Here is a 24085-nt window from a genome sequence, read left to right as displayed (position 1 = left end):
TCTATAAATGTTAATGGATTAAATAATAATATCAAAAGGAGGAGTCTATATAAATACATAAATCTACACAATCCACAAATAGTATTTCTTCAGGAGACGCATCTATTAGATAAAGATATAAACAATCTCAATATTAATAACTACACAGTATTAGTACGTTCTCAATACAAACAAAAGAAGAGAGGAGTAGCCATATTAATGCATAATACAATTATTTCTCCTAGAATAATTAACACTTATCAAGACACATCTGGTATGTTTTGCTTAGTAAATATAGAGTTAAATAGGAACATATGCACTTTAGTTAACCTATATTGGATACCAGGACTTGGCATAGGAACAGTAAAACATCATATTGAAGAAATTTTACATTTAACTAAAGGTAGTCTAATAATGGCAGGAGACTACAACTGTATAATAGATGACAAAGATACAGATTCAAAAAGTAAAAGAAGAAAGTTACCTATATCAAAGACACTTTTGAAGTTTACAGATGCAATCTCCATAAAAGATATAAATGAATTTGTTGACCCAGACTCATTAATTTATACTTTTTACTCACATAGACATAAGACTAGTTCGAGAATTGACAGGACATACATATCCAATGATTTAGTAACAAAAATAAGTAATGTCAAAATAATAAACTGTCCATTATCAGATCATAATTCTCTGGTTTTTGAAATGGAGCTTATGCATATAAATAATAATCCCATAACAAGAATACCTTCATATGTTACAAAATTAACAGACTTTAAAGAATTTTTGAAGGTGAAATAAAAACTTTCCTTGAACTAAATACCACAGAGAACATATATATATATATATATATATATATATATATATATATATATATATATATGGAAAATTACTATCCTGGTATATTAATAAAAGAAAAATATGGAATAAAGACATACTAGAATTACAAAAGAAAGCCGATAAATTAAAACTAGGAATTCAAGAAGGAAATAAAGATTTAATTCAAGAATTACTACAAATTAACAACAAATATGCGACAATTTTACATCACAATCCAATGATTAACCTAGAAAAGACAAAACTAAATTCTTATTCAACAAATCCAGCACATCAGAGACAACTAGCTAATAGAACAAAAAAAAAATAAAATCTAAGCAAATAAAAGAATTATATATCCCTAATACAAAGAAAAAAGTCACGGACCTAAATAGTATATTAGAAGCCTTTAGATTACAATACAACTATGATAACCTTTCAAGCATCCATGAAAACCCTAACAAAGATATAAAACATTATCTTAAAAACAAAATTCTTACTAAATTAACAGAAGAACAAACTGACACTAAAAGCAAACCAATTACTATGACAGAACTAAAATCGCAGATTAAAAAGCTTAAATTAAATAAAGCACCTGGCCCTGATAATATAATATCAGAAATGTATAAAGTAATACCTAATCAAGCTATATCTTTACTCTCAAAAGTATACTCCATAGTTAATCAAAATATAATTATACCACCTTCATGGAAATATTCATTGATATCACCAATAATTAAATCAGACAAAGATGAGAAACAATGTTCATCATATAGACCAATATCCTTATTAAACATCGATTATAAAATGTTCATGGCAATATATGCTGACAGAATTAAACACTTTCTTCCCATGCTAATACATGATGACCAGACAGGATTTATCAAAGGAAGAAATACATATGATAATCTTAAAAGAATTATGTCATTGATAGATTATAGTAAACATGCAAACTTGGATTTAAATATAATATCCTTAGATATTAATAAAGCATTTGATTCTGTTAACTGGAATTTCCTTACACTAGTCCTAAAAGAATATAATTTTCCTACATCTTTTTTCACCCTTATTCAGTCACTATATAAAGACTCCATAGCATATGTTAAATTAGGTTCATATAGATCTGGTCCCATACTAATCAAAAAAGGAACTAAACAAGGCTGTCCCCTAAGACCACTATTATTTGCATTACTTATAGAACCATTTTCAAATCAGATAAGATCAAATAGTAATATTAAAAGCATCTGCATCAACAAAACTTTATCTCTTAAATTACAGTTATTTGCAGACGATATACTTCTTATCCTATCAGACACTAATGCATCTTTACAAGCTTTGTTTAAAGAAATAAATAATTTTCAAACTATTTCAGGTTTACAGTTCAATGAAAACAAAACAAAAATTATGTCATGTAATACTAAAAAGAAACATATAAACAAAAATAATCCAAATACATAGCAGAGGATAATAAAGTAGTATATTTAGGCATAGCTCTACTTGAAGACTTAACTGACTCACTTATATATAATTATAATAAAACACTAGATAAAACAGAGCAAGCAATATCTACCTGGAACAAATATATGTTTACAATGGGAGACAGATTATACCTCATTAAATCAATTATTTTTCCTAAATATTATATATAATACAACGTTTTTCACTGCCACCTCCCAAGTATATCACTCAGAGATATAATAAACTAATATTAAATTTTTTATGGTTCCCAAACAAACCCCAAATTGCTTTAAATAAACATTTACCAAACTGGAAAGATGGAGGAATTAATTTACCTGATATTGAGATATATATTATGTCCTCTGTTGTTAAAAATTTAACCTTATGGTTAAATGCTCACTACAAACCTATATGGAAACAATTATATGAACAGGTCTATACTGAACTTAGTCATAACAACATATCAGATCATTTAACTATAATACCATTTCCTTTAGTTTGGATGTTAAAAGATTATCTAGAAGATAAAAATAAAAATAATAAACTGCCATCCAAATATATGAACATCACACTAACAACATTTAAATCGTTCATAAACAAAGTCCCAAATATTAATTCATGGTTCTTTCTGTTCTTTCCTATAGCCTTCACATTCACTATCCTTGATACATACCAAATTCAGAAAATGAATATGATCAAGATAGGTTCAATAAGCTACTGGTATCAGCTGGTAGAACAAAAGAAAATGTTAACTAAAGATCAGATAATCAGAAAATATAATATAAATAATGACTCATGGCTACTTTTGCAAAATCTAAGACAATATCTTATAAATAGAATTGGACAAATGCAAGATACAGTTAGACATACTGTCCCAAAATTTATTGATTACATTATTATAATTAATAATCAACCTTATCAAGGTGCTGGATATCTATATAACATTCACAAAATAATTAAAACAACAAAAATATACCAAATAGACACTTACTGGAATTATTATACACAGATAAATAATCACAATCCTAATGAAAAGGAAAAAAGGATTATCTTAAAATCTTCCAAGAAGTCATCATTATCAATAAACTTGCAGTTATTCACTTGGAGATATTTGAATAGAAGTTTTTATACACCACATAAATTATCTAAGATGTATGCAAGTGAAGATCTATGTTGGAGATGTCAGACTAAAATAAGAGCAGTCTGGCTACACATTTTTATGAATGTAAGTGTCTTACTTTGTATTGGAATAATATTAATTATTTTTTTCAGACTGTTTTTAATGATAATTATCAATTATCAAAATCTATGATTTTATTCAACTCTCCTGTTCCGGATTGTGTGCCAAAAAAAGATTTTCAAATCTTATGGACTTTAATGGCAGCAGCTCGCAAAATCATCACCATTCACTGGAAAAGTGAGACTCCTCCTACATTTAATGAATTTAAAAATTTAGTTAGAACAGTTAGACAACTGGAAATATCTACTCTGAAGAACAGAACTACCAGACTTACAACTTTATACAACTCTTGGATGAAAATACTAGAAATAATTGAGAAAATGGATAAAGATATATGAACTTATATATCATTCTTCAGGTTACACCTTAAACTTATTTATGGCTTTCTTCTTAACAAACACCAATATATATAGTTACATAATGTTTTTAAAGTTTATAGGTTTTACAATTGTATATATATCATTTTCGTTTTTGATTTCATGTAATATTTGACAGATTATCAATAAAAAAAAAAGAAAGTTAAAAAAAAGAGTAGTACATGGCTTAAAGTTTCTGCATGAAATGAGCTACTGCTTAGACTTGCAAGCTCCTTAATACTGAATTCTGTCCTCCTTTAAAAGCAAGTCAAGTATAGTGATTGTAATTATATTCTTAGACATATAGATGGCACTCAACCAAACCAACTTACAAGTCAGACACCACTGAAAAAAACATCTCAAAAATGCGCTTTCCATTTAGAACAAACTCCCAGAAGAAATAAGATAAGTGAACAAACTTACTTCAAACTACCACTAAATACTACCTGATAAAACAACATGCATGTAAGTACTTCAGAGATGTGAGCGAAAAAGCACCTGTAAGGCAAGGAACAATTATATATTCCATCTACTGGCTTAATATTAATTCTGCTCTTATCATATTCATTGAAATGCTTCTTTTAAATTCAACTGCAAACTAATTTGCTCTCTCAGTAATGAACTGTACCTACCTGAAAATTCAAAACTATCTGTTTTAAATGATAATTTAATATTGTGCTGTATCAACAACCATGTTACTGCCAGTGTAAATTTCTATGTAAATTGTTCCACATTCTGTTTTATGTTTAGTTGCATTTTCTGGCCTGTCTGGCTTGGGTCATGACTGAAATGGGTCCTTGTATCAGTTCACCTACCTGGCTGACAAATGTTAAACAAAAGGAATTAATAAAATAAAGGAAGTGATGGGGAAGTGTGTGGAGAGCCCTTGCAGGATATTTTCCATTTAATGCAGTGTTACTAAGGTGAGATTCTGTGAAAGATTTGTGCTGCTTATCACCAGAAATTGGATGATAAGGTAATACAAAGACATACTGAGGACTATTCTGCTGAGACTATCCAACAAAGAAGAACTAAAAGAAAACTGATCTGCTCTTTTTACCATGTTTGACAACCTCAGTTTTTATTTTGGAAACAATGCCGTAGGGTCATGTCCTCCCAGCATTTAAAGTGTGTGAGTGGTTCAAGATGTGTAAGAGGTCCACCCATATAAAATAGCTTACATTTGTAATATCTGATTATCACTAAAATTCCATTTGGCTATTATAATGTATTTTCTGGTAACCATTTGACTTGTATCTGTCCTTTCCTTCATTAATTCATTACCATGTGCATTGCCAGATAATATTAGTTAGGAGTAAACATATACCATTCCTATCTTAGGGAGATGACTTTTGTTAGACCAAGAGCATGCTGATTGCCACAAAGATAGAACCTACTATTCACTGAAATGTCTGGCAGACAGGTTGGTGGGTGGTGACATACTGGTTATTATCCATTTCATTATGACAGAGTAGGGAGTGACTATGACCCCCCCCCCCAGGTGAGAAGAGGACTTGTTAGAAGCTGATAATACATCAGCATGGGATGATTTCTTGCAAAACGAGTGCCACCAGTCTTTTGACAAGAAATGGAGGTACATAAATTATTACTCTGGCAAGCCCCCACTGAACTACCACATCTACCACTCTGATTTAAATTGTACAAGTAGCTAGTTTGCCATCTCTTATAGGAAAATGATTGTAACCAAACATAAGACAAACATGATGCAAAAAGATTCCATTAAGAACTCATTGAATCATGGGCTACATTGTGATACAAATCTATACTGTTAGAGTAAGACAGGACATATCAGTTCCAAAATAGGTGTGTATATTTATTTATTTATTTTTTTATTTTCCATTTGTTAACAGGGATCTTTCATTGGTCAAAGGACCATGATGAGACATAGTGCTGACCAAGAGGCAAAAAGGCACAGCATACAAACCAAACAATATCACTTACCCAAAATAAAGACAGAAAAAAATATACATTAGACGTGTGGTAATACAATAAAAGGAAACAAGCAGAAAAATATACTTAATAAGTTAGCTGTGTTGCAGTACAGCAAAACAATTAATAAAACATACTTTTGTTTGTACAATGTACAGCAGTGAGATCAATATACAGCATAATTATCTGCAGCAAGGACGTAAAGCATAGTTCCTGTTGCCGGCATGATTACAGCAGCTGTTGTTGCTATTGATCGTTCTGGTTTACTCAAATAATCATATAATTTCCAGAGACATTCACAGTCCTTTCAAATATTACTTCATATTCAAAGTTTACAGTTATGTACTGCTGTCTTTGATTTATAGATGCTTATTTCTAAAATCCATTTTAAAACTGCATAACTGGGGCAAAATGTACCTCCACTAACAGAACTATCTCTTCACCATTTATACCTAATGTAAAACATATAGATATGCTCCATAACCCAGCCAAACGTTTTATGACAACATATATTTTCATGTAAAAAGTGTGAATATATCCTTTCAGTCTATCATTTTATGAACTGGCTATGCATTCCTTTTCATATATTGGTTTAGTTTATCTTTCCTGGGGATTTAATAGCCATTGTAAACCAAGCTTCCTGTGATGTATGTGTAGGTTAAACCGGGGAGAGTCTGATTCTTGATAACATTTTGAAGCTGATACAGGGCATCTCATTCAGTGCTGTGATGAGTGAGAAGACAGCATATGACATCTGTCATTAAGTAGGTGAGTAGAAAAAGGCAGAGTACAGGGATTGCTCTTTGGAGAATGAAAACATAGATGACTTGTCACCAGCTAGTGTCAGTATGGAGAGGGGTTAGGCTCACATCACTGAAAACTGACGGGCTTGGTGACGTTTGGAAGAAGGATCTGGTCTCTGCAAGAAGATCTGTTTGTGTGGGCTGGTCTGGGCCACATTCCTGCAGGAAGAGTAATGGGTCTTCTGGGCCCAGATGCTGATGTGCTCAAGAGGAGGCATTTCATTTATAATGGAGGGTCAGTGCCCTCTTTTTTTGCAGTGATGATGGGCCAGGGCAAAGAGCATGCTGAGGGCTGATTCTTTACTGCATCAGAAACTGTTTCCAATATAGATATATATATATGTATATATATATATGGTTTCACTTCAGAATCCTGAAATATCACAATCCTGAACTTCATAATCCGGAACCCAAAATCCTGAAAATTCAAAATCCTGAAGACTCAAAACCCTGAATCACAAAATATTGAAAATATACAGGACACAAAGAATGACAATATTCTAGTACAAGGGCACAGAGAAACACATACAAGACAAAGGATAGCACTTTCCACCAAGTATATATAAACTCCAAGATTGCACTCCACAGAAAAAAAATGGCAAACATACTATTGCATGTGTTCATGACTGTCTGCTGTAACCTTAGTATGTATGTATATTATGTATGTACACTGCATGTACGTTGTATGTATGTTGTATGGCAGAATAACATATCTCCCCAACTACCTGTCTCCATAGGGGTTCCCCAAGGATCCATCCTTGGACCCCTACTCTTCTCTGTTTTCACAAATAATCTAGCCTTTGCCACCACACATGGCACACTCATACAATATGCAGATGACTCGACCATCATCTGCTCAGCCCAGTCCCTTCCCAAAATGTAAAAAGTCACACAGGAAGCCTTTTCCTCTGTTGAAACTTGGTTATCCGATGCCCAATTAATACTCAACCCAAACAAAACTAAACTACTCATCTTCCAACCCACCAAACATACTCAAAACAACTCTCACTTTAATATCACAGCAAAAGACAACACCACTATATACCCAACTGAACACACCAAATTGCTAGGAGTGGAAATAGACAATAAACTAAAATTTGACATTCACATATCCATGACCATAAAAAAGTCCACAAAAAACTAGAAGCATTATACAGAAATAAGCATCTTCTCACCAAAGCAGCAAAGATTTCAATAGCAAATTCCCACCTTATCTCCACCCTACTTTATGCCTCTCCAATATATACCAACCTAAGGCAATGCGATCTAAACAAGCTAGAGACCTGCTACAACAAAATTGCCAAATTCGCCACAGGGGCATCCTGCCGTAGTCACCACTGTCTCTCACTTGCTGAACTGGGCTGGCTTGAACTCCCTCACCTCCTTCAATGGTATCAACCCTCACTCGCCCACAAACTAGCAAACCATCCACTAAATGTCCCATCCCTCCAGAATCTACTCCAACCCTATCGCACCACCAGACCACTAAGATCCAGCAACAAAAATCACTTGCAGATCACTAAAGCCAATAACTCTGCTGGTGAAGCACTATTCTCTTGCACCATAGCCAAATTATGGAACTCCCTCCCACCCACAATTACCTCCGTACCATCATGCACCCACTTCAAAACTTTACTAAAAGCTCACCTAAAAACATGCTGGTTATGCCCTTGCAACTCCCACTCTAATATCACCCACCCCATCCAACCACTACCTTTCTTTCCACTCCACTGACTACCTTGATTATAGCAAGCTCAGATGCTCATAAGCCTAGTACTTGTACAGCAGGAACTTCTTATTTTAACATTTGTTAATGTCTGTTATGTACTTCACAGATAAAGATTCTAGTTGTCTATTGATGTACTATGTTCTTCATCTGTTAATATGTTGTAAGTAATTGTTATGTAAATTGTTAATCACTATGTAATCCAATGTAACTACTGTCTGTTTATTTTAACTGTGGAGCTTTTCTCCCCAGGCCTCCGCTGAAAATGGACCTAAGTCCAGTCGGACACTCCCGGTCAACAAATATAAATAAATAAAATAAATAAATAAATAGTAACATTCCCTTTTAACTTGCTATAGTGCAACATAACTCATGATAGTGTAGTGAAGTGCAATCTTGGAATTGATATATTTAAATAGCAGGGAGTGTGGGGGGTGCAAGGGGGCTTGCCCCCCTGCTTATATTTGGTGGAATGTAATCTGGTGTGTGTTCTGTATAGTCAGTATATGTATCCTGTGTGTTTTCAGTCTTTTCGAATTCAGGATTTTGAGTTTTCAGGAATTTGAATTTTCAGGATTTTGGGCTTCCAGATTATGACGTTTTCTGAACTTCAGGATTGTGATATTTCAGGATTCTAAAGTGAAACCATATATGTGTGTGTGTGTGTGTGTGTGTGTGTGTGTGTGTGTGTGTGTGTGTGTGTGTGTGTGTGTGTGTGTGTGTGTGTATGCATTAATACATACCCTTAGAGCATCACTGGCTAACATCTGGAAGGTATCTATAGGTTAATGTAACAGAGGCCTTCTGGAACTCATATTGTCCTTCCTGAGTCATGCTTCATGCACAAGACCAGACCAATATACTTGTGCCAGGCAAAAGGGGAAGTGGGAGGGGTTATTGATAAATCACAGGTTTGTATCATAAATAATGTTCATCATACTGATCACTGCTGTGGTAGCCTTAGCTATATGAGTTATATCCTGCCAAGAATATAACAGCCCAGTCAGGTTCCAAAGCTTCACAGCACCTTCCACATCCCCAAACTGTCAAGCAGCTTGAGTTAAGCTGACAGACAAGTTTGTGCATGAAGCACGTCAAGAGCTTTACTGCCATCAAAAAGTACATTCCTCTGAGGTTTTCAAAATTGGATGGTCAGCTTGTGCTTTCCTTTGCTGGGCAGATAAGTTCCCTTTGGGGGGAAAAAAATTCCATTTTCTTAATTTGTTGATTTTTTTATTGCTTCTTTCTTCAGGAAAGTTATTTTAAAACTAGGGGAGGAGTGCTGTGTTTTAACTAACTGTCTCAAGACTGCAATGTACTTTTAAATGGAGCAGTCGTTTTTTTCTCTCAGTTTAAAATTAATATAAAGTAACTGAAAACATTTTTTTCTGGAGAAATTGTGTTTATTTTTCTTTTGTGGGGCTGGCATAGTATTTTAAAGTGCTTTTTACAGAGCTTTTAATGGCAAAAAAAGTAAATTTTGTGGACTAGTAGTGTTTACCAGCAATTGCTGCTTGTCTTCGCCAGGAAAGGGGCGTCATTTTTGGCTTGACCTTGGAACAGACTACTGGTCCCATGGTCGAGCCTTCCTCCAGCCATAAAAAGACAAGCTAACAATTTGCCTCAGATGCAGGTGGGTGACTTGGCTGTGGCCATTTGTTGTATCTCAGACCACTCATCTTTTATCTCAGATCCCTCTGGTGTAGCGCCTTTAGCAATTATTGACAGAGGTTAGTCACATTCTCTGTAGTTGTTGAAGTCCCCTCAGTGCAGAAGGGAGTGCCACTCTTGTCAGTTCTGGGAGAGAGAACAGAAAAGGTTTCCCTGTTGTGTCAGAATGCTGTGCCCATCCCTGAGGAAACAGCTGCTGCCATTAGTAACATGGTTGGCCCCATTTTTACTGTGAAAAAAACATAAAATCAAGCATGTATCCAATCCTCCTCAAATTTCTTTGGATAGGAGTAGTTTACTGGGTCTCATCCAGGGGTTAATTCAGGCAATTGATCCTTCTTGTAAAGTAATTTCTGGCAAAAAGTGAGATTCCTCCTTTCCTGAAGAAATACCAGATTCTGAATCTGAACAGGAAGATGGTGGGATGGATACAGTTTTTTTTCTTCAGATTTCTGATTCAGACTCAGAGGAGAGCTCAGATTCTGAGTCTGCCTGTGGGGGTTTCTCTTTTTCTGAGACTATTGCTACAATGTGCCAGTGTTTTCAGTGGGACAACAGTGAGATTTTCTAGGCCCTCAAAAATACTAGGAGTTGTTACAGAAGAATTTTCCAAAACCTACACACATTCCACCTGTTCTGTCTGCTTTAGAGGATGTGTGTGTTACTGCCTGCAATTTTCCTTATAGTTAGCCATCTGCCCCTACAAAGGCAAATAGGATGTATAAAGTTCTTCAGCCCTTTAAATTTTTATGCACTGTTCTCAAACCTAGCCTAGCAACTACAGCTTTCATTGATCCCACTGCTGCTAAGTACTTAACTAATTTCAATCCTACTCTTTCTGATAAGGACGAGAGAATTATTGATCAGTATGTGAAAAGTGTATACTTTTACAGCTTTGATTTTCAGAATTTTTAATTGCCAGGCTCATATGTTAAGGTTTGTTTTCACAAATTGTGAAAGTATGAGGAATGTTTTATCTGCTGTTTCTTTTTGTGAGGAAAAAATCTCCTTAAAATAACTTAGTTTTTTCTGTTGCACAGGTCACTACTCATTGTTCGCAGTGTGTGCATGACTCTGTTGATACTTCTGCCAGGGGCTATGACCACTGGTGCTGTTTTCAGGAAGTTTGCATGGCTGCATTCTCAGAGCCTCCCAGATGATGTTAATATGAGATTTTAAGTTCTCCCTTAGATAGTGATTTAGTGTTTGCCCTCTGCTGCAGAGTTGATAAAAAGTGTGATGAAAGGGGCAAGCTGATCCAAGGATCCAAGAATTCTCTAAGATTTTTCAGCTCTCCTTTTCCAAATTGTCCAAAGGATTTTTTTTTATCTCCTCATCCAATTTTGGTAAAAACAGAATAAACAGTCTCAAACAAAATTCAGGTAAAGAGGCATTTAATAAAAAAATGTCAAGGGGCTTCAAAAAGAAGTCTAGAACCTCTCAAAACAAAGGACAGACCAAAATGTCTGAATGACTATTTAACAGAATTTGTGATACCCCCACCCTCACTCTGGCCCATTTTTTTCTCCAGAAAGTTTGACTCTCCATTTTAGTTTTTTGCAACACATTGTTTCAGACAAATGGGTTCTGAAAATCATTCATTAGGGTCACAGATGGCAGTGGGAAGAAATTCTTCCTTTCCCGGGGGCTCATTCCTCATCCTCCAGATCAGCTCTGGTAACAGAAAACTTAAAAGATGCTTATCATCACATCCCTATTCATCCAGACTTCAGATGTTTCTTAAGGTTTTGTGTGACTGTATCATATTACCAGTTCGCTGCCTTACCCTTTGGGCTATCCTCTGTACCAAGAGTATTCACAAAGTGTCTAGCTCTCATTTTAGCTCATTATAGGCTACAGGGTGTCCGCAATTAACCATATCTAGACAACTTGCATATCTTTGTAGAATCTTTTTCAAAGCATCAGGAATCTCTCTTTTGGGTGAGAGATCTCCTACACAAGATGGGATTCCAAGAGAACAGTCAAAAGTCTTTCTTGATTCCTTCGCACAGGATTGTGTTCCTGGGATGTCATCTAGACACCTCAGTTCAAAGAGCTTTTCTTTCACACAAAAAAGGCTAAATCAACACCCTTTGTCTTTTTAAATCCTAGTGCTGGGTCTTTTCAGAAGAGAAATCTTTTGGTGGAGATATCATATATCCTTAAATCCAGATCTCCCTGTCTCCCATCCTACTCTGAAGCAGTCAGTTACCACAGATACTTCAAACTTTGCTTGAGAAACAGTTTCAGGAGGGATAAAAGTGCAGAGAGCATGGAACACCAAAGACACATGAAAGCACATAAATATCAAATATATGTTTGCCCTGATCAAGGCACTCAACTGTCTTCACCACTTGTGGTCCCTGGACCTGTTCAAGTGGTTGTAGACAATACCACAGTCATGTAGTACATCAACAAGCAAGTGGAAACCATGTCATACCCCTTTGCAGACTAGCCATGTTAGCTTGGGATATAGCTTCACAGCAAAATCTCACTGTATGGATATCCTGCATTCTGTGAGAGCAAAGTTGTATGCCATATAAGCTGAGCAGGAACAGAGCAGACCCCTATGAATTGAAACTAAATCAGGGGAGGGGGTTCCAAGATTTGATCCAGCTGTAGGGAGATCCTTAAATAGATCTCTTTGCCTTCTCTCTGAACAATCTGCTGGAAAGATTCTATTCCAGGACTTTATGCAAAAAGTCCTGAAAGACAGATGCCTTTTCTTTTCCTTGGACAGGAATGTTCTTGTATACTTTTTACCTTTTCCACTAAAATCCAGGGTACTTCTGAAGATTCAGAAGGAATGTCCCATGCCCATTGTGATTTGCTTCTGGTCCAGCCAACTATGGTTCTCCCTTCATTTGGAAATGGCCAGAGGCAGTTACCACAAGCTTCCTCACAGACCGGATCTACTCATACAAAAATCCTGACATCAGTCACCTTCAATTGACTGCTTGGATGATAAGGTCTCGATTCCTTTTAGGCAATTATTTACTGGGGATATGCAACAGTTACTAATGGATGCAAGAAAATCTGCTACTAGAAAATCATATATTAGCAAATGGCAAAGGATTTCTAGTTGGTGTCATCAACATAAAGAACCCATTCAGGACTATTCTTCTCTGATTTTACAATATTTGTGTGAGTTACTATCCTATGGCCTTTCTTAATCCTCTATCAATGTTTATTTATTGGCCATTTCAGCATGCCTGCCCATGACTCCTCCTCTTTCATTTCTTTTCATTGCAGTCTCATGTCAAAATATTTGTGAAAGGGTTTTGCATAACAAGCCTCCAAGAAAATGGGTGGCCCCTACTTGGGATCTTAATTTTTTGTTAGACAAGGTAACACTTGCTCCATTTGAACCAGCTAATCTGGCCGACTTGGGGTTATTAACATAGAAAACAGTTTTCCTGATTGCACTGACCTCTACAAGAAGGATGTCTGAGTTGCAAGTTCTCATTTTCAGTTAAAATTATCTCATTTTCCATAGGGACATAGTTTCTTTGAGAAATAATCCTTCTTTTATGCCTAAAGTGGTATTTGAGTTAACTTTAAGTCAAACTATCCATCTCTCTATTTTCTTTCCTGAACTTAAAATTAAGGAAGAAATGATACTCCGTACCTTGGATGTCTACAGATAACTCAGGTATTATCTTGACAGAATTAAATCTTTCAGATCTTCAGATCAGTTGTTCTTTTCTTGTGAAGGTAAGTAGAAGCGACAGCCTGTATCAAAACAGACTATTTCTAAATGGTTATCTAATGATATTACCTTTTGTTTTATTCACTGTGATGATGTGAGGTAGTGCCAGCTGTGCCAGAGGGAGAAGGGCAGTGCATGTGTAACATATGCCAGCATAGATAGCTGGTGTTTTGTAAATAATTATATGGCATTTGAATATCAAACTGATTTGTACAGATGATTGTGTTAAAAATGCATTTATAAAGTTGCTTGTGTTAAAAATGTGTCAACAGTGGGAACTGCTGGACAGAAAAAAAATATGTCAGACTGTATTGTTGTAACTAAATAAATGTACATATTTTAACTGAAGACTGGAAGGGAAGAGTTTAAGCTCAGCCCAGCTAACCTTAAGAAAAATAGCCTGAAATAAAATGACTTGGTTTGGCCAATAAAGATTTTATCTTACTGGTTTGAAAACAGACAGAGATGCAATGTCTGTGAAAAGCCTGGGCTGGGATCCTGCTCTATTGTCCTTAGTGGTGAACTGATCGCTACCTTGGGGTGCCAGAGAATGGCTTGTTAGTTTCTGCAGGAAGGGTGGAAGTGTTTGAATTGTTTTACGGTTTCCAGATGCTCTAATAAACCTTAGCAAAAGTTCTACATGTGCATTGTTTCCTGGCTCTGTTTCTAGTGAGAAGGTAGTGTGGGAATCACAGAGTCAGGTGACCAGATGTGATGTCATTCTGTAGTCATCACTGAAATTATATTTGAATACTAGTGAGAGATGTGAAATGTGCACTCTTTTTTTTTTTGGACCTGACAAGACATTCATCCCCGTTTATCTTGCCTTGCTTTAGTAAGTAACTAGAGAACAGTAATTCTTCAGTCAGTTAGAAAAATATATTTAGATTAGCTAAATGTAGCTTTTTTATCAGTCTGAATCTTTCCATCTGTGTTGTTTTTTTCATATTTCCTGTGATTGAAACTCTGGTGTTTATTGCAAATAGATATTCAGTATTTTCATGTTAGTTTATTACTTAATATTAAATATATCTCACCTTTTCATTGTGGCTGGTATTTTAGAAAATATTTAACCTTTGAGAGTACTTGCATTTATTTAGTGTCACTGTGCCTCTATGTTCCTGAAAGTATTGCTACTTGGTTAAACACTACAATTTGTATAAGTATTAATTTTACTAAGTGCAATTGAGTACCCTGATAAGAGCCTTAAAGTAGCTGGCTTTGGGTGTTCTGTTGGCAGCAGATCTAATTATAGTCTAGGTTGAGGTGTCAGAGTGGGTAAGCCATACCAGCCTTTCCCAGTTGTGTGTGTGTGTGTGTGTGTGTGTGTGTGTGTGTGTGTGTGTGTGTGTGTGTATGTGTGAAAATCAAATCTCAAAGACTGTGTGTGTGTGTGACAGCTACTTTGAATAGGGACACTGAGAGCATTAATTTCATAATGAGGGTGGTAGAGAACTTGGCTTGGAACACCAAGCTAAGGGCTCAGCTCTATAGTGGTCAGAGGGGAGTCTTATGTGGGGTCTGGAGAGAAGACCCAGCCCCAGGACTGGAGTGTACATTCCTTGTGTAATCTTAAGGGAAATTGTACTTGGTGCAGAGACCTGCATTTGAAATTACTGTGTGTGTCTATTTTTATCACAGTGAACATTTGCCACAGTGGTAAGGATTGAGGCTCCTTGATCACTGGTCAAGAGGAAGGATGCCACACTCACCATAACAAAGCTATTCCAGGTAGGATCAAGGCCCCTCTACCAGGGTCTTGCCTTCATCTTTGGATTTTTGGAAAGGGTTGGATTCTAAAAGCATTCTAGAAGCTGCTACGTGGTTACCTGTTCATAATTTTACAAAGCACTATAAGCTTGATTCCTTTCCTAGGTCCAGATCAAGCTTTGCTAGGTTCATTCTCGGCTCTTAAATGCTTTTCCTTCCACATCCCAAATGTGGTTAGCTAAGGTAATCTACCCCATATTGCTAAGGCTACTGTAGCAATGATCAATAAGATGAACATAGTACAGATGTGTAAGTTAAACTTACCATAACAGCAGATGTTTGAATAAACAGTGTTGCAGTAGCCACTCCCTCCCTCCCTCCCTTGTTTTTTTGGTGTGATTGTTATGCCATGGTGTAGACATTTAATTTTTGTTGTTCTTAGCATTGTCCTTTTAGTGCTCAGCCTCTTTCTCTCTGCTGACAGTAAAGTTCTGAAGGGCTTCATACCCATACGTGTCTTTTAGTCAGCTAAGCTTGTGCTGCTTGACAGTTTGGTCATGTGGAAGGTACCATGAAGCTTTAGAAGCTGGCTGGCTGTTATATCCTTTGGATGATATAACCTATATAAGCTAAGTTACTGCAGCAATGATCATTTGAATGTCTACTGTTACGGTACATTTAACTTGCACAACTGTACTTTTTCTCACTGGCGATTTATGTACTGGTCTTATCAGATCAATTCTTTGATGAATTTATTTAAACTCGATCCTCGTTGTCTAATCGATGTTTTATCTAAACAAGCAGATATATGAAACTTAGACATTGTCAATGTATTTTAATGAATAAGTATTGATCAACAGTAGCTATAAGAGAATGTGTGCTTGAAAGATAGCGGGGGGATTCAGTAATCCTCCATGTAAGACGAACAAAGTCCTACTCGGAGACTGACGCCTAAGAGTATGACATCAGCACATCATGCATATGCATGAGGGCATGCTGACTCAACTCCCAGGCTAATGTGGAGCATGTAGAAGTGCAGGGGGTGTGTCAGACTGCCGAGCAGTCCAAATATCCACACCCCTGCAAGCGCCTAAATCTGCAAATGTCAGCAGATATGAGCGAGTCCACTCAAATGTGTATACCCCCAACACTACACTCCCCCACATTCAAAAGCCCTGTACAAATGAAATAAAATGTTAAACAATTTTTTTTTATTATTCACGATATAGCTGCCCGTATTTGTGCATGTGTGTGTGGGTGTGCCCATTGTTTAGCTACAGTTAACATTTTAGACATCGAAGAGGATAATAAACTACTTATATGCAAATTAATCCAAATAGCAATAGTGTAGTGGTAGAGCCTTCGCACAAAGAGGAGGCATTCCCGGTTTGAATCCCACCACTCCCCTTCCATTTTCTGTAGGAAATTTGTGCATCAAAATAATTCCTGACATTTACCTTTTAAATTTTATTAAAATGCATCGAAATGGCCTATGTAGTAGTGAACGATATTTTAAATATATATAAGAAGGTGAAACAGTCATGCATACTAATGAATGCATAAGTAACCTATCTTAAGCAGTGTGAAGCACTGCTAAGCAACGTTTACCAATATTAAGCACATTTAAGAATAATTGCCCATAGCTAAGCACTGCTTTAACTAGTGCAATAGCTTTGTGCGGAGCTGCGCATCGCGCCAACTAGTGAAAACTAAACATGTTTGCGCGAAGCTGTGCACCGCGCTAACTAGCACAATGTCGGGCAAAGTCGATAAATGTAGAGCAACATTGGGCAAAGTTGAGAAAAGTCGGCTAAACACAGCCACACCCCCTACCAGTCAGGCCAGTAGTAAAATAAAAAAGCAGTGACAGGTCTCGAACCCGGGATAGTGTGCACCATAATCACAGTACTGATCCACTAAGCCATGACAGCATTTGATGTTCATGGACTGTCAACACACATATACATATCAATCAAAGTTTACCCAGTGCTAAGCAGGTGTGCACTCAGCTGAGAACTTTCAAATCCGGCCAATCACAAATAAGTGTGGGAAATGAGGCATATTTAAGCTCCATAGGCAGGAATACTCACCATAACTGGTTGTAGCTCCCATCTGCAGGCAGCAATAGCTGGTGTCAGAGAGGGTTCTTGCTTCCGAGCGCAATGGTGGGGCATTGAGGAGTCAAAAGTGATGGTTTGGCTCCTCATCCATCATCATGATACTAGACTCCTGCAGGGCCAGTTCCAGGGCATGGAATACAAAGCGGAAGCCTGGAACTGTCTTGCACATGAACTCAACAGTGCCACAGGTGTCCCTCGGACTGGTGAGCAGGTTAGACATCACCATGCAGACCTGAAGAGACACAAGCAGGACCAACTGATCCAATGGATACAGGAGGCCCGTGGGATGCAAAATGCCCCACTAATGTGTAGGTAGCCATGGACTGAAGTATGTAAAAATTGCTAGTGTAGTCGATAGTATGGATAGGTATATGTATCAATATCACTTCATTTACTTCACAGCTGCAGGAGTCCGTGCTGCGAATCAGCAAGCCTATGCAGATAGGCTGCTAAGGCTGCACTGCCAGGCAGGTTAGTAATTTTTCTGCATGTACTGTTATATAAAATAAGTGAGAAAGCCTGACTAAAAGTGTCGTAGCCCAATAATAAAGGTATAATAAGGCTTGAATAACCTCTCTGCATGTACTGTTATGTAAAATAAGTAAGAGAGCCTGAAAAAGAGTGTTGTAACCCATTAATAAAGGTATAATAAGTCCTGAATTATTTCTCTGCATGTATTGTTATATAGAATAAGTGAGAGAGCCTGAAAAAGAGTGTTGTAAACCATAAATGAAGGTATAATATATCTTGAATAAGATGTCTGCATGCACTGTAATAACAAATAAATTAGAGAGCCACTAGAAAAGTGTGTAATGTAATTAATAAAGGTATAATTCATATAGTGTGTCCGTGTCACTTTCTTCGAAATGTTGATGTACTCTTGCAGTATAGAACTTGTAGTGTTGTATTAAGCGCTGTCAACCCACACTTGGGTAGGCCAATAGAAAGAGGATGAAGGGAGTGCCAGTATCTCTTAAGTATATATATATATATACAGTCCGAAACTGTAGTTTCAAGGCTGGCATGTATAGGTAAATCTGGCACATGAGTAGCTTGTTATTGTGTTCACCAGAAATGTCAGTGTGCTGCTAGAAATGTAGGGGGCTGTTAAAATATAACTGATAATGTCACCTGAACACATCCAGATATGTAGACATATGAATACAAATAAAATATATAAATATGTAGCAGTAACATCTGCATCCTGGACAGTTTGTATATTAGATATAGGTCAGGTACATAAGGAACTAGCAAAACACATCCCACAACGTAATGGACATTGCCTAGTGTAATAATACATGTAGGGGATATACACCTGCAGTCAATAGGATTGTAGTGTAAACTATAAGTTCATATAAGTTGTTAATGGAGGTATCTTTTTACACCCTACTGTATGTGCATAAACAATGCAATTCCACACCTCAAAGGGTATGTGTAATCTCAAAACATTTGCTGGGACATATGTCCTATTGGTTTATAAATATCTGCATTTACTTTGATGCATATGCCCTGTTCAAACACCACAATCTTGGTGGCCTGTTGCCACCAATCATTCCTGCATGCTGTTGGAATGTCCACTGTCATTCTGTATAGGCATGTGTTATGCTTGCTGTTCAACTGTTGGAACTCTGGTGTGTTGGGTTAATGGGAATATTACTGCATGCTCTTACAACTAATTTGGAATGTTGTTGGCTGTATTGTCATTAAATTCACCTAAACACAGAACGTATGGGAAGGCCGGTCCTAGTGGACCCACCTGTCCCACCTCAGCTGGCGATGGCACCTGGCACCAGCAGGTCTGGTGACCTGCCCAGGACCTCCTCCTCCATTGGCCCTGTGCCACCTTCAGGTGGAAGCATTGCAGGGGATGGGGCTCGTCACCCCCATGCAAGCGTGGCTGGAGAAGAGCCACCTATCACCCTGCAAACGGTCCGGGCTGTGGTGCATAGGGAGATCCAGCGTTCTGTCGCTAATCCCCTATGCCAGCTCAAGGCAAGAGTGGCGCGACTCACAGGTGAGCCTGCCCTTCCTATGCAGCCCCCAGCACAGCCACCCTCTGGGCTGTGAAGGTGCAGTGGTGACTGCCCATGGGTGGGGATCTCAGTTCCACTGTTGCCATCTGTGGGCTCATGGGCTTGCGATTTCCAAACATCATTCCCCATCAATGGTGTTCACCCACCCCATGTTCCATATTCCGCCCCTGTATGCATCTTGTTTGCCTTGTCTGTTTACCTCCCCAACCTACCTCTCAAAACATACCTACTTCCCCTACCTCACATTCCACTCTCACCTGAATAAAAATGGGCAATCTGCTCCAACAAAAAAAATACGCCCCATACATAACTGCCCATTTTGCACAAATGTCCGCTGGACACAGAAACTGAAATTTAATTGGCAGTACAACATACTTCATTGTCCTCACCCCTCTCTCAGGGGTGGAAGGTTTCAAATTTCCCTCCAAATTACTAGTATATGCACAGCTGTTGCTGTTAAAGAAATGGGCAGCTATAGACCTTCCCTACACCCGTCCTGCACATCCCGAGCTGTTTTCCCTACTGTCTTTCCCTCTTTGTGCCCCTTTTTCACCACTTTCCTATCTCCCCATTTTCTTTTCTTTCAAAGAAATAAGCATGGGGGTTAGCGGGAGTAAGCACTTTTAAGCAGTAGTAAGCGGGTCTGCGCGAGTGTGCGCATGTGCACTTAGCTAAGTATTGCTAAGCATCGCACAAACCCACGCAAACCCACTTACAACTGCTTAAAAGTGCCTTAGTCACCCTGCATATGAGGGGCCTTGTTCTGCTCAGCAGCAAAATAAAACACCACTGTCAGTCTCGAACCCCAGACATTGGACACACTAGACTGCATGAAGTACCACTAGGCCACAGTAGATATACAGCAGGTTGTTGCTGAAATATATATATCATGCATCAGAATGTGTGAATGTAAAGGAAAGATAGGAATGCCATAACACAAAACCTGTTCTGTGGAACTTTACCAGCAGTTGTTGTGGAATTGCATTACATGACTGTGATAACAGAACCAGACATTCTAGCAGTAAATAATGTTACAGCAGCACTTTACAACCCCCACACAGTATCATACCAGGACAATCCCCACCCAAATGTACAAAATGCCAGTGTGTTCAAGGTACAGCAAGGATGTAGGTAGGCATACTCTGTACTGGAATTGTCCAGTTTTCATGAGCATCCTGTGATAAAGTCAACAAAATAAAAAGCACAAACTGTGCAGAAGTGAGTACATTAATATCCACAGTATAGCAGTTCCCAAACAGTTCATGTGCCAAATGAAAACATCTCAATAACTACATATGTATGACAGCTAATTGTATAAGTTGAAAATAAACTCCATACTCCCATGTATCTTGTGTTAGCATTTCTGGGGGTGAGCACAATTCTACACTGTCAACTGTGTACTGGAAGTGGCAACATTCAGGTCTGAGTACAACATACAAATAACTATCTACACCCCTAGCAACAGTTAGAAGAAGTATACCAACCTTCTGACTTACACAACGGTGTCCACAGCAAGCAAGCATGGTCCCCACTTTGGAAATCTGAAAGGGCTACGCCTACCTGACTTAGCAATTTATAGCACTGGGTTGCTATGACAGTGAGTACTGCAAGTACCACACAGCAGGCTGCATGCTATTGCCAAATGGTGACCACCAATTGGTACAGAGGCCATCACATGCACATATGCAGATACCTATAAAAGCAGTCTGTACTTGCTGTCCACACATGCAATCATTTCATTGCAGGTATGGAGGGAGAGAGAGAGAGAGAGAGAGAGACATGCAGAGGCAGACAACAGCTGCAGCAGAGATAAAGAAAAAGGATCCAAAGAAAATATTTTGAAAGAAAAGGTGACGTAATATAAAAAAGATAACAAAAAGAATATATTGAAAACAAATTAATATACTGAAAAAAATTATATTAAAAAAAAATTGAAAAAAATGTATTGAAAAAATATTGAAAAAAAAATATATTGAAAAAGAAATATATTGAAAAAATATATTGAAAGAAAATATATTGAAAAAATATATATTGAAATAAAAAATATATTGAAAAGAAATATATTTTTAAATAAAAATCTATTGAAAAAAAAAATCTTGAAAAGTAAATGATATATTGAAAAGAAAACGTATATTGAAAAAGAAATATACCTTGAAAACTTAATTCAGGATATACGACAACAAACACGAACACATACAAAGGAAAGGCATGTAACAGCTATGTATTTACTGGAATGTAGTAGATGTTTATGAGGAGTACTCTACATAGTTTAAATCATCCATATGTGGCAGCAGTACGTATCAATGTACAGATGCCCTGCATAACTACTGGCATGGAGAAATGAGTGTGTAGCTGTGTGCAGTGGGATGTGACGGTGACATATGTAGTTCAGCATTAAATGTCAAACATCTGATCCATGTTATCTGTGTTCTGTACAGTAGTGTGTACAATGTCTGTTTGGGTAGTAGTCCATATGGTTATGCAAACATGGATGTGACAGAGTAACAAATGCATGATAGTCATATTAACGTGTAGCTTAGCATTGGCAACAGCTGCACCAGGCTAGTATGCTAATTCAGCATTAGCAGCTATATATACACCCTCTAATATTACTGTGTGCTCACATGTGACACCTGTTCATGTTGCAACAAGGCCCAACAGGTCAGCCGTGAGGTACATGGACTTATAACAGTGTGGTCTTTGTGTGTGTATGGCACACACATATGGAGAGATCTGTCTGTGTCAGATATATTAGCATCTGTACATCTGCATTGAGCAAGGGACATACTGTAACTGTTTGTGAAAGGTGGATATATATATATATATATATATATATATATATATATATATATATATATATATATGTTGTTGAAGGTTTTTATGTGCATATTTCTATGTAGGTTGTAGTGTGTGGCAGACCAGACAGCATACAGTGCTGGTATATGACATGTGGTTGTTAAACGCTGTGGGTATGATTTGTCATGTTTGCAGTGTTGCAGCCAGTGAGGCCTGCTAAAGCTACATGGGCTGAGAACACCTTCAATGCATTCCGCACAACACTGTGCAATATTATGACATAACTGTATACCTCACAACCTTCCCATACTTGATATTCCCACCATAAAAGGTGGACTGTATATGTGCCTATATGTATATCTATATGTACACCAATGGATGTTTATATGTATGTGTGTGTGTGTGTGTGTGTGTGTGTGTGTGTGTGTGTGTGTGTGTGTGTGTGTGTGTATATATATATATATATATATATATATATATATATACACATATATATATACACATATATATATATATATATATATATATATATATATATATAGAGAGAGAGAGAGAGAGAGAGACAGGGTCATCTTTACTGCAACAGATGTCTGGTTACAAAGCCATGGACTCAAGCTCAATGTTGACACTGCATTGGCATCCCTACTTGCAAAGACTCAGTACCCATGGACTACCACATAAATGGTAGTCTACTTAACACCAAAGGTGTGATGAGACCATGGGACACAGGTGGACAGTAGTCTCCCATTCAATAGTCACAGTGCCACACTAGTCATGTAATCTGTCTACGTGGCACACGTCATCACAAAAGGTGTGTCATGCAGGGAAATATAGGTCAGCGTTCCCCTCTACTCCACACACATAAAACCCAGTATAGAGTACAATGCCCCATGTGGTATGTACCTCACAAAACATCTACAGCAACTGGAAAGGACACAGACATACCTCACAAAGAGTAATATCGGCGTCAAACAGATGCCCTATGCAGACCGTCCCACAAACTCACAACTAGACTGTGTCGCAGACCGCCTACCCAGAGGTGACCTCTGCCTAGCATACTAAGCTATGTCAAACCCAGATCTGTTGGACATGCTCCACGTAAACAGATCACAATCTCTACGAGCTACACACTCTAGGGACCCAAACCCTTTGACCACAATAAACAGCACATGCTGGAGGGATAGATTCCTATCTTAGAGACATCCCATACTCTGGAACAAACCAACTATCCATAGCAAACAAAGCTCCTAATTAGCAGTCATCATAAATAATCCTGAAGATTGTATGGGAGATAGTGAATACACCCAGGCAATCACCTCTGTGTCTCTGCTTGACAGGGCCAAATGAAATGTAATTACCTGTGTGTCAAAGGCCAGAGTAGCGTATGGCTAGAGTTCTATAGGCCCTAGGACCAATAGTCTCTTACCTACCTATGAAGTGATACACACCCAGATGTACTTGTTGCAATAATTGCTATGTGAGGTTGACTGAGTGTGATGGTGAATGTGTTGGTGAATGTGTCAGAGTTTGGTATATGTGTGATAGCTTAGTGGGAAACTGTTTCTGTCATGGTATTATGTGTCCTAGCTGTGATCCCAGCAAAAGATGTGTATGCATTTGCTAGGCAGAAAAAGTAGTATGCCATACGGTCTGACGTAGTCCCTTGTTGTCGACTGGGGTGTCCCATTGTAGACTAAAGCAGTACATGTATGCTTATT

The sequence above is a fragment of the Protopterus annectens genome, chromosome 3.part1, assembly GCF_019279795.1.
Source record: "Protopterus annectens isolate FY-2018-M chromosome 3.part1, PAN1.0, whole genome shotgun sequence".
Classification (NCBI taxonomy): Eukaryota; Metazoa; Chordata; order Ceratodontiformes; family Protopteridae; genus Protopterus; species Protopterus annectens.
The sequence above is the reverse complement of the archived record's forward strand: the minus strand, read 5'-3'. Positions refer to the sequence as shown.